Here is a 12,502-nt window from a genome sequence, read left to right on the forward strand (position 1 = left end):
GTGAGAGGCAACCACAGTAATGTTTCTCTCCCTCTCTTTCTCCTTTCCCCTCTAAGAATAAAATAAACAAATAAATAAATTATATTAAAAACAAAAACATGGTAACACACAGCCATTTGCACTGTGGTGCCAGTATCAGGGAACCCCCGCAGTCCCCTAGCTGAGGGCTACCCCTGGCCAGACACACCCCGGGCACAGTACATGCTCACACCACAGAGGCCTGCCTGCCACAGAAGAGTCCTTCCGGTTTCCCTCGGCCACCACCAAGGCCATGAGAAGGCATTGCCCACTGGCAGGGCAGCTCATCAGTATTCAGTCTACTCACGTGAAAGACGTGTGTGAAAACCTTTACAGAAATCAAACGTTTGAAAACATAACAAACACTCTGCCAGTTAAGGTGATTGTTTCCTGTACGTGAATTGAGCCAATGGGTTCGTTGAGGAGAAAATGTTCTATTCCAGAAGTCCTAAGTATGGAGAATTAAAATGTATGTGTGTGTGTGTGTATTTCAAGTCTTTTTCCTCCCCAGACTATAATATGGTCACATTAGAAAATGATTTTAAACCTACTCTAACGATACTGGGTTGCCAGAAGAATTTATATGATGGAGAACGGGATTTTTCTGGAGACCTCTCTTTCAGGTATAAACATCCATTCAACCCAATAAAGACATCAAAAAAAAAAAAAAAAGGTCAATATATAAAGTAATTTTTTTCTACACTTTGATTAAAACAGAAAACGTTTGGTAATACTCCACAATACTAAGCATTTAAAATTGATTATCAAGAAGTGCGTAGCTTTCTTTTGAATGACAACTGAGGATTTTAATTGGAAAAATACTGTCTTCTATACATAGGACCACCCAAAACATATTTAAACCACTTGAGCACTTGATTTTTCCATGTCCTTTGCATCTAGATTGAACAGCCCACAGGAAATTTCAGCCCGATAGCTGAATCTAAAAGAGAAGAAATCCATTTAGTCGTCACGATCATTGTCACCATCAATCCTTAATATCTTACGCTCACCAACTGCACTTAACTTTGCCAGGCCGCTTGTGCTTGGGAGAAGGTAAATCACTAATCAATTAGGTACACTAATTAAAAATGCTACCTTTAGGAGGCATTTTAATAACTTAGCACCAGGGGTATTTCTTCTAACTGCTTACTTTAAAACATATTCAATAACACATTAGCCAGGACACACTGAGCATTTGCAAACACTTAATGCTACGGTCTACAGAAACTATCAGGTTGCCCCACTCCCCCCCACAGCAGTGGTATAATTCTCCAACTGGTTGAGGTCACATGGAAAATAGAATTATATGCTAATTTGTTCCCATATTAAGTTATCATAGACGGTCTGACCAAACAGAGTAAAATGAATTCTGAAAAAAACAGAAAAACACTAAATAGATTGGAATGTACTGCAGCAAAGTAAACTGTTTATCTTCATAGATACAAATACAATAAATACTTTTCAAATGGGCATTTTCTCCTTTTCAATAAATAAATGTTTTAACCAACCCGAGGTAATGATTTAAAAACACTTATATAGTTTTTCCCTAAAGAGGAACAAAGGCAGCTTTTTTTTTTTTTCCATGGGGAGAAAAGAAATAGAGAATGGTATAGTACCCAAAAGAGACTAATTTACCCAGAAAAAGCTTTACTGATCTACGTATTTACTAAATTTAATTCACATAAACAGTCCTACGCACGTACTACAAAAGGAACACACAGGTTTAAACTAAATGCTGGCGTCAAGAGGTACTGACTATAATATGTTTATTATTTTACTCTAAAATAAACTAAACTATAGAAATGTTTTCCTTAGCATAGATTTGTCTGAGGAAACTATGCTTTATTTTTAAAAACTATTAAAAACTCTATACCCATTCTCTTCCTGGAAGACATAGCGATATGTCTTATCCACAGATTAGTTCTATAGATACAGCACTGACCTAAAAAACTATAAGCCAAATGAATGGTTAAAAATTTGGATGGCCAGTTTTACATATGATGGTGGTACGTCCCTCACATTTCTATTTTCAAAGGTTCTTTTATAGAAAAAGTGAAAGAATTTGGGGGTGGGGTGCTGTAGAAATGAAATCTTACAGCATTGAAAACCATGAAACCAGTATTTTATAAACCGTCTTGTTTACTGCAGGATACAACTAAAACAAGTGACAGGAATCCTCTGTGCCCCGGCCTCACGCAAACATTTGAGAAAAAGTAAAATGATTAATTTTTTGTTCTAGAATCTACCCCATTTTCCATTAAAAGATATCTTTATATTTTTCCTTTTATTGCCACATTTCTGATGCCAATGCTACATGGGAATGAGCACTCACAAAGAACCAGCCGAATTTTCTTGCAGTCATAAGTACTATTTAATTGCTAAAGGGATTTTATCTATTGCCTTTAATAAGATTTTTATTATTATTATTAGTTATCATAAATCATGCTCGGTTCCCATAAAATAATCAGTTCGACGCCTTGTTCAAATACTTACTTTTCTGCTCTATATTTCAGGCATTTGTTTTCCCTGTTTCTCCTTACCAAGTTAGAGATGGGGATATTTATTCAGGCATAAAATCTTTAGGCTTTTTGAAGGACTATAAAATAAAAGCTATATACGGCTTTGCAATCATTCCTGTTTGAAGGACCTTATATACTGAGATCTTAATCCATAATAAGGTGAGAATTACATTTTTAAAAGGGGAAGAGGTCTGACAAAAATGAAAACACACGCTGATGTCTACAATATCAGGACTTAAGTAAATTAATCTTCATTCCCACTGAAAGCAATCTGATGTCCAGGGACTGGGAATTATTCTACCATAAAATACGGCACATTAAATACTACAATAAGCCATTTGAAATGTCTTAAGGTAATTATTATGTCATCTACAAGTGATTGTACATATAGTTATATTTTAATAGTCACTACCGAAGGTCTAATGCCAAATATGCTGCAATTGTAAAAATATGAAGTAGATTAGAGATCAGATCAAGCAAATCAGTAGCTGCCCTATGACTAAAAGTAGGAGTCCAAATCAGATGTGAAAAAAAAAAAAATCTTTAAAAGCAAGGGCGAAATATTTGAGCCCTGCTCCTCACCAACAAAGCTATCATTCCTGATGGTCTGCATATAAAACTCCTCATCTCCACCAGCAAGTTGAAAGGAATGAAAAGCTTCTTACAACCAGCTAAAAAAGGAAGTCTTCACCAGGCTCCTTGAAAAAGCTCATTTTCACATTACTCAGGCTTCATTATGCTAAATCAATATTCGTTTAGTCACTGGGGTTATTGACATATTTTAAAATAAAAGTATACCCTTCAGCTACTGCACTCATTACAGGTAATTTGTCTTGTCAGAAAGCAGGGAATATTATCCTAGTCTTTCAGGGGCTGACAGCCCATGGAAATACCTCCCCATGGTTACAACTGTAAATAATTTTAAGGTAAAATATTGAAAAATCAATGACTGTTTCCTGCAATCTGTCACAAACAAATCAATCATAATCTGTACTGCCAGAGAGTGTGATGTGAAGGGGATGGGAGCAGATGTAATTCTTGGCTGGAATCTCTCATTTCAAAATCACTTCACATAATGGTGTCATCATTTAAACACTTAACAGTCAGAGCGACTGCCACTGTGACATCTACTGGGACAAAACCACAGGCAGGAGGAGGAGAAAATGCCACCACTATTATGTTAACAAACATTTAATTTAAATGGTTGCTGCATTAGGAAATTGCAGCTGAAAACAGTTGTACCTACCCCCTTTCAGAGATCTAAATTAATCAAGGCTGTTTTTCTATGTACTAATGCTTAATAAATTAGCCCGTGACTCAAAATTTTACTCTGTAAAGCATGTACACCTTTTATTTTAAAAGCCCAATATGGAGAATAAAATTTGGAATTAATAAATAAAACATTTGACGTGTAGAATAGCCATAATTCTATCTACATAACAAAGACAAAAACAGTGTCATAGATGTCAAGATTATACTTTTAAAATAGGTTTAAAGGTCTCAGTTGCCCAGATATTAAATTTTATATTTTCCTTCAATTAATAAATATTACATTTTAACTTTGTAATATTGTAGCATATTTTAAAATGACCAGCAAGACCTACTAGTCAATTCAAAAAGACCTTTGAGTTCTATGTAAAGCTGTTCCATAGACTCATATTTTACAAACCAGAGTAATAACCCAAGTATATGAAGTATAAAAGTTGGTCAAGGTCCCAATACTGAATTGCTTTGCATATGTGAACCGCCTTCCAAGTGATCACTTGGATATCACCATTGTTTCTAGGCTACATTTTAATGATTTCCTCGGCCGCTTACAACCGCTACCTAGGCATGAATAAAAGAAACAGATTGGTGTAAGTCCCCCTTCCTGTGTGTTAACCAGAAACATCGCCTGACTGGAAGATTGAAGGGGCTTTTCCTGCAGGCTTTTGTTTTTAAATGCATACTGGCTCCTTTAATGGAAGAAATTAATTTTAGTTACCACGGTGCTTACCACTTTCCTCATTATGTAATTGGACATTGTGAAGCCCTTTATTATCCTACTAATATCTCTTCATAGATGCAGTTCAGGGAATAGATAGTTTTGATGACTACAGAAGTGTATCGTTTTTCTTATAAGTGAAGAAATATAGAAACACCATGACTCAACTTAACCTTCTATAAACATGTTTAGATGTAGTAACCAGCCCTTTATAATAGGGTTTTATGTTTTCAGATTAACTGGCATACTCAATATGGCAACAAAGTATGAGAAGGGAGGAGCTTTTCTTATGGATACAAACTGAGCATGGTATTTGTTCTTCGAGAACCTTAGGCTCATCCTTTAACACCAACCTTAGGTTCCTGAAAATGAAACAGCATGCGAATAAATTATCAGAGACGTCCTCCAGGAGAATACAGAGAGCCCCATTCCGTGTGAATCCCTGCAACAGCTGCAGAGCCAGCAGCGGGCCAACCCAACGGCAGGAGAAGGAAAGAACCACCCGGAGCCTAGGATTACACGCAATGCGGAAAGGGCCTTCAAGCTGTGGACTAGGAAGAGAACCCGCGTGTGCGTGAGCTCCTGGCCTGCGGTGCGCCAGGTGCGGCCCAGGCCGGGCCCAGCGAACTTCTTGGCCGGGCTCTGACACCAGTTGTCAGGTGCCCCGTCTCCCACTCGGAGTTGGCTGTGGCAGGCACTAAACGCAGGGAGAGCGTTCCCCCTGATAAGGCAACAAAGAGCGGGAGGCGAGGGAGGGCAGCCCAGCAACCTGCTAAATGCCTCCGCATCAATGACACACTAAAATGACATCTACCAGGACGGAGCAGGCCACCGTCGCAGATCAGATTCTCAGAAAGATGCTATTTTAAGGGTGCTGAGTACGCCTCGATGAGATTCCTCGGCTCTCCCAGCACAACCCACGGCCCCGGGAGAGGCAACTCAGAACTTAGCACAGAAACAATGAGATCATTTTCATACCTCAAATATACCGAAATCGCTGTCTATCAGATAAAGCTCCTATACATGATAAAGGCTTAGGATTATAGAGGAAAGTCTTCTTTTAAAAAAAATAAAATAAAGATAATATTACCTCCCTATCTTCTAAATCTCCTCCTTCCAATAGCCGGTACAGCAGCTCCATTATGAACTGGAGATTCTTAAAAAGAAAAACAGCAATAGTTAGCCTCATCTTTCTTACCACTTCCATCCTTCATGGGATTACAGTTTAATTACCAATGCTTCAATTGATTTTTATTCCTGAATTATACATTTCTCAAAGAATATACTCTAGCTATTTCCACTAGAGAACATTTAGTACAACCTTCTCAATTAATCAGTCATAACCTATTACTGCTGAAAGGACATGTTTTCTTCATATTCTCAAAAGAGTGGAGAACCTCTCGCCCACCACGCACACCCCCCCCATTTTATATAAAATATAAAAGGAGCCTTAGCTTTAATGTGCTTGAATATCATTAATATACATGACATGGTAAACTTAATAAAATATTTTGGCTGACAGCAAATATAAAACTCAGCCACTTCACATATATGTTTAGATTTTTCCTATATTTATCCTTAGGAGGAAAAAAAAACCCAGTCCTCTTATCTTTTAACTTCTACAACTTTACCCGTGGTGAAAACGATATAGAAAAAGAAACTAAGCTTAAAGGCAAACAAAGAGAAATCAGAATGCTCACTGCTTAACATTTTCTTTATATTTGTGTTGTGCATTTTCTAGCTTGTTGCAATGCTCCAGTTCTTGGTCATACATGACACCCCATCTCCATCAGACCTAATCAGTGTGTTTTTTAAGTATAATTATATATTACTTTGTATTCCATTAAAAAATTACTTCCGTGCCTTTGAAAGTATTTTCAGAGAAGTATTTGTTTTATTGGAAGCTCTACGAATTATAGAAGCCTTATGTAAAATTAGTTCTTTTTTGGGTCACACAATCATCTCTTTTTACTTAACAAAATGTTCCGTATCACCAAATCCCGTTCTTCGCTCTCCTCACTACACAACACAAATATTGTGCAAAATGATTTCTTCTCATAGGTTTTTCTCATCTGCTTGTATTCATCAGTCCCTATTCTGAGGCAAAATGACAAGCTTTACACACAACTGGGTACTCTTTGTACTCACGAATGGAGCTGACACTCCAACTATATTTATTCTGAAAAGAACTGGGTAATGGAAATAATCAAAAACTGCAATTTGGTATGAAAAGATTATTTCTTTAAATAATAATTCTATTTTTTTTATAAAATATAACCTTAGTCTTAATTTCTGTGAAGAGCACTTTTATAAATTCCACTATTTATATCATTAAAAATAAATTATTCAGAGTATTTCCATGAATCAAAAATGTTCCGACTCACTGAGCCTTTGTTTAATGCGTTAGTAAAATTATATAATCAAAGGCTTCAAGGGATATTCTGTACTTAACCCCTAGTCGCCATATAGACACTTGAGTAAAACCGACACTGATGCTATCTGGGGTTTACTCCGCACACAAGGACACTGGAGACACTCACTTGCAGACGAGCCTGGGGATGTTCAAGGGCAAAGTTCGGCCAGCATTTGGAGGAACCCCATAGTTCAGAAGTCAACAGAGCTCAACACATCCAAATGCATTATGGAAGCGCCATACTTATCGCCTGCGCAGAAAGTGGAAGTGATTCTGTTTAGGGAAACACAGAAGACTAGTTAAATACTTTGGGGATATTATATATGAATATCTAATCTAATTTCCTCCAAGGAATCACTTCATATTATGGCAAATAAACAAATAAAGGCCCTATCAAGGTGTGGAATATCATTAGTATGAGAAAAGGCTAGAAAAATGAATTACATAAATGACAACTGCAGGAGAAAATTATATTCCCTTCTTCTGAACAAATGTTAAGTGCATCCTTACTAATAAAGACTTAAATTCAAATTACATTATAATATACTGGTTTTCAATTTTGAAGCATCTAAGTTAATTTGCCAAGCTAAATTGGTGGTGAGGTATACTCTGACTGTAACAATACTGCAGATATATGTAGAAATAAGTCATGAGAATCACACTTCAGAATAGTGCTATAAATGCAAACCAGGGTCATCACTGAATAGGGAAAAAAATTCCCAAGTTTTATATCTTCTTAAGAGTTACATCAACTGCTGTTCCCTTAAGAACAATTATTCTCTATAAAACAGCTAATAATTATACCCAAAACTGTTAAAAATATAGAAGCCAACAGAATGTAGAAATTGAAGAGAAATACACAAAAATATTAAGATATTAGCACATAAAACAGGCTGTGCTATCTCAGAGTTAAAACATTATTCCAAAATATAATTCTGTTTTCATAATCTATAATTCACTCAGGATCACACAGTTTCATTTACTTACACGTTATCAACTAAAGGACATTTAAATTGTTCCTAAGATTTGTACAATGTAAACATAAAGTAAATTAATAATTATTTATTAGTTATAAAAATGAATGATGGGTAATTAGTTCACATTCCTTTTTCATTTCTTTTAACATGCACACCAAATTTTAAAATAATACATGGAAAATAGCATGGGGCTGCTGGTCTTCGCTGCCAGGAAAAAAAATTCTGATGGGGGAGCTGGGGGATGAGTAAAGCAATTATCCTCATAATTAATGCTCTTGTTTTAATTTCAGCAAACAAATCTAAATAAGTCTTTCTTTGATTTTAGTTTACCATGTAATTCTAGCCAGCTAATTATCCTTGGCGTCACGCGTGAGCTGTGTGAGCTGTGACTCCACACCAGCTCCGATCACACATGCCTGTGGCCTCCTCCACTTTCATTTCCTCTTTCTACACACACACAGCTTGCATACACACGGATAGACGGCCAGCTTCCAGGAAATCGCAATCTACAAAGAGAGGCGGGGGTATCTTAATGCAATACGTATGCTAAGGGGTACTGGGTTCTGGGGAAGCCAAGGGTAATATGATCAACAGCATCCGTCTTGCTATTGTTTTTGCAATTCAGAGATCTGAAGTCAGGGACAGTAATATTAACTTAGTGGTCACCCAGGTTATGATCCAGAGCCTTAAGCTATGAAGAGGCTAAATGTACTATCTTCCCTTGCTCATCAATTTAGAGCTACAGAACAATATTTTGGAAAAATAAAAGTTCTTTTTTTCTCTTTCTGGAAATAAAAACAAGGCATTCCATAAGCAATGTAGCTAAGTACCTGATGCTATGAAAAAAAGAAATTGTTTCAGATCACTTTAATTGGTGGTTATGTATACTCTGGCTATAACAACACTGCGGATTTACGCAGAAATAAGTCATAAGGATCACACTTCAGAATAGTGCTATAAAACATTCTAGGAGAACGATTTCCAAAAAAATGAAGTGGCATAAATGTCTCATAGAGTTACCTTTTGATTCCTGGTTCTGCACATTAAGCACGCCTTCCTCCACAGCTTTACTCGGGACACTAACAAACTTGCTTAATACACTGCTCTGTGCTTTTATTTCTGAATTAGTAAGCATTATTCCACCGAGACAGAACACAAAGGAGGCCGCCAAAGGCACTGCCAAGAAAGCCACAAGTAGCATTCGGACGTGCCAGGACACTTAACACTAAACTACCATTTCTCGCTGAAACTTCTGTTCCCTCGCTGCTCGCCAGACCTGGGGGCTCCAAGGCAGGTTTCCAGAGCAATTAAGTTCTCCAAAAGCAAGAAACTGTACAAAAATATGTGGCCCTTCTTACCTCACCATTTTATAGCCCACATTTTCTCAGGATCTTAATTAAGATAACGAGGCACACCTGTGTCAACATTCCCGGGCAGGACAGCCTTATCAATCATAATCCTTTAAGCACACTCCGAAACAGCACAGGGACGTGACGGGAGCAATCTGTTGCCTTTCCTAGGGCCGGTCTTCTGTCTCTCCCCCAAGAATGATGAGACCTTCCGCAGGCAGCAGACCTACTTTTGCGAGTCTTGAAAAAGTTTCCACTGTCGACAGTTATTACTCTAAATAAACAGGAATAACCTCTTCTGCGCTCGATTCAAACAAGGACGACTGAACAGCCAAAACTCCACGAGCGAGCTCGAGGGCCAGGTCTTAGCAATACAATTGTGGATCTTATTTGAAAAAGCTTTAAATTTTAAGAGTTGTGCCTAACTGAAGCGGTGCAGCCAGGGCGAACCAATAACTCCTTAGGGAGCTTTAAAATTAGGAAATTTAAAGTCCGACCTTAAGAACAATAAGGACATACCTACCTATCCCTAGTCTAAGTTAAAAATGTTCAGAAAGATAAAATGCAATAGTAAGCCTCCCCCCTGCTCCAAATAAGTCATCTTGGTAACATGAAATAAGAGGGAAGTAGCTCCCACCTCTGCTGGGGGAGAAAGTTTCAGTGTCAACAGCCCAAGAAAACCACTACTAACTAATACTCAGGGTCCCAAACGGAAAAGCCGAGGAATAAAGGTGGGGAAACAAGGAAGGGGGGGGGGGGTAACGTACTGTCACTCCTACCAAGATAAAATCAAAACCTCGTGTTTACCGGCAAAAAAAGTGAAAGCTTCCCCGCGAAAACGGAAAACCTCGCCAGACGCCACCTGAATCCCTTCTGCCCGCCAATGACCCGCTCTTCCCGTTTGTATCTTAACCCAAGTCTACGGCAGACGCCACGCGGCCGAGACCAGCCGAGCAGCGGAGCCATCAATGTGCAAATAAAGCAGAAAATAGAGACATCCTTAAGAAATGAGTCTTAAATTTGACGTAGAGCGGAGGTGACAAGCACAGCAATGGAACCATAAATTCTAAATGCTCCAATATCTTTCGGGATTCTCTCCAGTCCCTGACACCAAAAAGGAGACAGAAAAAGAAGAGCGGGCGGGGGCGGGGGGAAGGGGGGAGCCTAGCGGCCCGAAGTGGCAGCGTGATGTAATGAGGATGTCTGTGTGACAGACTCAGATTCTCGGTGGCACAAACCTCCGTGGCTCCATTTCGGAAATCCGCATCCCGGACGACAGCCGAGACGGTGAAGCCGCGGCACGTGGATGGAGGGGACCCATGCGCGCCCGCCCCGGGATCCGTGACACCGGGAGAGGTCCGCCCCAAACTCACGCGGTCCCTGCCCACGGGGCGCTCCGCGGTGCTGCGCCGCGTCTATCCGGTTCACTAGGGGACGCGGATGCCACTCGAGGGGTGGGAAGCCTGGGCACGACCGGGTGGGGACCAGGCGGGATGGGGGCGCAGAGCTCACCTCTCCTTCGCGTCGCGGGAGCGCTGGCCGAGGACGCTCCCTCGCGGCCGACGCGAGCCCCTGGCTGGCGGCGCGCGCGGGCCGCTACCGACCGTTACCGCCAGGGGCTGGGGCGGCGGGCGGAGCCGGGGGCGGTCGCTCCGGAGCGGAGGGGCCTCGGGAGGCGGGGGCGAAGGGAGCAGGGAGGCGCTCCCTGCGACCACCCGGGCCTAGCTGCGACCTGCGGGACATTGCCCCTTGGCTGCCTGAGAGGCTGCCGCTGGCTGGTTCCGCGCTCCGTCCTCGCCAGGCTGTCCAGGCCGCTCAGCCTGGCCTCAATCTCGGCTGGCTTGCAGCCACCTCGGCCGGCCCCGCGGAGCCCGCCAACGCTGCCACAGGCTTCCCGTCTCCATGACAATAGTGCGCCGACGCCCCGCCCCGCCCCGCCCCCTCGCGCCCGGACTTGGAGGGAGGCGGGCTCAAGTCCTCCGGGACCGTGACAGTGGAGGCCAGCGTCCAATTAGAGGAAAAGGCAGGGAGAAACGGCCGCGGGGATCCAAAGGGTCCCGGAAAATATCACTCGAGGGGCGGAGCCGGAGGAAGATGACGGTGGGGAGGAGCCATCGCGCGTGCGCTGAGGCGCCCCTCGGAGCGTGTGCGTGTGTGCGGAGTGGGCTTGAGTGCGCGGGCCGGAGGTCGAGAAATAAGTGTGCCCTGCCCATCAAAGTCATTGCGGGGCACTTTGTGTATAGTTGTGCTTTGGCTGGCGTGTGACCCCATTATAAAAGGCCACAAACTCCCTGCTATATCGAGCTCAGGCGGAGTGCCACACCGTGTGCCCGCCCCTGTCCTGGTTCACCAGCGCCCCTGTCTGTCCCCAAGATCGAATGCGTCTGTGGCTTGCGGCAGCGCTGGGCGGAGAGGCCGGCAGATGGCTGTTTTGTACTTTGTGTGGCCATCGTGGGCAAGGGCTCTGCCTGTGACTCAGTGGTGTGTGTGCCTTGCCAGAGCCTCTCTGAACAAACAGTGGTTGGGTTGGGCACTGCTCTGTGGAGTGTTTACAGGGCAGCATGCGAAGGCGAAGGGGACCCGCATCCTCCACCACCGCCACCACCGGCCTTGGCGGGGCGAACTGCGGATGGAAAGCGCCCAGAACGAGGCAGCGAGCCATGGGCCGCGTGGGGAGGCGGAGTGGGGTCTGGAGACCTATTCCGGCGTAGCTGCGTCTCCGTCCAGCAGCCCTTGCTCACTGCTCCCCTCTAGAGAAACGCTCCCACCACACGTCCCAGGCCCCCAGTATCTTCCCCCTCGCAGTCTGGCGGAGAGTTGGTGGAAGAAAGGCCGGGTGCGATATGTGCAGATGTCCAAGGCCTGTCTCTTGCCCACCTGCTGCTGCTGCTGGCGATGAAGGACAGTCGTCAGGACTCCCTGCGCCTTGGACTAGGGCATTCATCGGACTCTCCCAGGGACCTGCATTCCTCATCTTCAACTCGCTCTTGGGGCCCCTGCTTTGAGGGCGAAGCCAGGGGCGGTTGGGAGGCGATCCGCCTTGGAGACCAGCCTCCTGGGCAACAAGAAATCCGCTAACTCCACGGTTTACTGTTTACTGCGGCGAGATGAGAGCCGAGTATTCGCCTACGCGCAGTCTTCCGCCTCGTTTCCTTTGTGCTTCGGAGCAGCAAGACCCGCCACTAGGACCCCCGGTGCGTCCGAACTGCTGCTCCACGGAGACTTAGCCAAAGAGGAAAGTT

At 42.7% G+C, this 12,502-nt stretch overlaps 1 long non-coding RNA gene across 6 annotated transcripts; it reads right to left on the bottom strand.

Annotated features, from left to right (window-relative positions):
- Positions 1-726: 726 nt before the first annotated feature.
- Positions 727-11,190, bottom strand: LOC149993963 (uncharacterized). 6 transcript variants are annotated; one of them, XR_016507729.1, is made up of 4 exons: positions 10,773-11,190; positions 7,062-7,207; positions 5,612-5,677; positions 727-958 (listed from the first exon to the last, which is right to left on the bottom strand). It is a non-coding gene; the product is annotated as an uncharacterized LOC149993963 (long non-coding RNA). The 6 variants fall into 6 exon arrangements; XR_016507731.1 differs by lacking the exon at positions 10,773-11,190 and adding an exon at positions 10,499-10,759; XR_016507732.1 differs by lacking the exon at positions 10,773-11,190 and adding an exon at positions 10,068-10,231.
- Positions 11,191-12,502: the final 1,312 nt, after the last annotated feature.

This window comes from Furipterus horrens, unplaced genomic scaffold, assembly GCF_987537825.1.
Source record: "Furipterus horrens unplaced genomic scaffold, mFurHor1.1.pri manual_scaffold_13, whole genome shotgun sequence".
Lineage (NCBI taxonomy): Eukaryota > Metazoa > Chordata > Mammalia > Chiroptera > Furipteridae > Furipterus > Furipterus horrens.